Raw genomic sequence first — 1,853 nt, 5'->3', positions numbered from 1 at the left:
GTATATATGTGTGTATGAGAGAGATATTTTAGGGATCCAATTGAAACATTGTTAGTTTAGGGATTAATTGAAAATTGGTTGAGACTTAAGAATGAAAGCTAAATATTATTTGAGGTCAAATATATTGCCATTCAACATTCAATATAGAAATGCTAGTTACTTTCACTCTATTATTTAGCATTATATATATATATATATATGTATGTATGTATGTATGTAGCATGTATGTATGTATATTCTCACCATGTTGCTGAGTCAAAACTATTTAGAAAATCTTTCTATATAAAGGAAGGAGTAGTTTAATAATATTTATAGAGAGAGTATATATAATTGATAACTTGGAAATAAAACTCTTAAAATGGGTTTAAAGAATTCCTTTCTCATAGTGGTTTTCATTGTTCTTGCTATCACTACAACTCTGGAGGGGAGAGCAAAAGAGGCAAGTGACACTTCAAGAACCATGGAAGTAGATAAGAAAAAAGAAATAGGTAAGCCTTCTCTCTTGATCTAAATTGGAATTTAATTCTTAGAAAACCCATCAAGATAAGAATTAATCCTGAATTTAAATATATGATTTTTTCTTTAATAATATTTTTTTTCGTTTTATTGCTAGGTGCAATAACTAATGAAGATTATAGTTGGGCTCAAGGACCTAATAGCGATTTGAAAGAAATGGAAGCGCCAACACCAAGTATGGGCTCCTAGGCAGGGAATTTGTTGATTCCATGGCAGGCATTGAAGAAAACTCAATCAAGCATATGAGGGTTATTTTATGATTCAATGTAATAGTGTTTGATTTAATATAGCTATAATACTGTCCTTGACCTAGCCTATATATGTTCTATTATATGGTATGTGGTGCATGAAATATACTCTTGTAATAATGGAAGATCAAGGCGCGTATAGCTATAAAACTGTCCTTGACCTAGCCTATGTTGTATTATTGGTATGTGGTGCATGAAATATACTCTTGTAATAATGGAAGATCAAGGCGCGTATAGCTATAAAACTGTCCTTGACCTAGCCTATATATGTTCTATTATATGGTATGTGGTGCATGAAATATACTCTTGTAATAATGGAAGATCAAGGCGCGTAACGGTAGATGTGCATGCAATTCCATTCCTCTTTCTCACTGTGCAGCAAGCATGAACCGATACGGGTGCGTAGTTGTATTGAATTTGAAGCCTTACACAAATGGTCACTTTTTACATTTATTAGTAGATTGTCAGTTAATATAACTTTACTTCGATGGATTGGTTCCACCTATCCCTTATTTCGATTGCCACCCGACGAGCAGCTGGCCAGTACTGGCGAAATCATAGATGAAAACGTAAGAAACGGCATCAACACCACAGGTGATGCGAAACGCTTCTTCTGCTCCATCTCTTTAGGGCAACGACAAGCCCTTTCTTGTGCAGCTACAAATAAAATCCTTTTCACTTTCTTTTACACGCTTATTAGTGACTAACAACTAAGAGAAATGTTTCCAAATATGTTCACATTGTGACTCATATATATGTATCTGAAAGAGATGGACATAAATGATGCTAGGAAATTAATTTTAGTTAGCAAAAACTAGCTCTAGGATATTATCAATTTCATCCTCAAATCATTATTACATCAATTTTATTCTCAAATAATTTGGATTTCTCAATTGGGTCCTCTTAGAATTCATAAATAGAAAACATTTAGTTTCCTACAAAACAACGTCATTTCTTAAGAAAAAAGTATAATTTGGATTAAATTTTTTATCAATATGAACGGAAAGACTTAATTGAGAAATCCTATATATATATTGTGAGGTTAAAATTGAAACAGCCTAGCTTTGAGGAGGGTATTTTTAAGGTTGG

The 1,853-nt window shown here is 32.6% G+C and overlaps 1 long non-coding RNA gene across 1 annotated transcript; it reads left to right on the top strand.

Moving 5' to 3' along the window:
- Window positions 1-274: 274 nt before the first annotated feature.
- Window positions 275-1,047, top strand: LOC105119292 (uncharacterized). The gene is made up of 2 exons (XR_841109.1): window positions 275-488; window positions 614-1,047. It is a non-coding gene; the product is annotated as an uncharacterized LOC105119292 (long non-coding RNA).
- The last annotated feature ends 806 nt before the right edge of the window (window positions 1,048-1,853 follow it).

The sequence above is a fragment of the Populus euphratica genome, unplaced genomic scaffold (assembly GCF_000495115.2).
Source record: "Populus euphratica unplaced genomic scaffold, PopEup_1.0 scaffold2735.1, whole genome shotgun sequence".
Taxonomy (NCBI): domain Eukaryota; kingdom Viridiplantae; phylum Streptophyta; class Magnoliopsida; order Malpighiales; family Salicaceae; genus Populus; species Populus euphratica.
The sequence above is the reverse complement of the archived record's forward strand: the minus strand, read 5'-3'. Positions and strand labels throughout refer to the sequence as shown.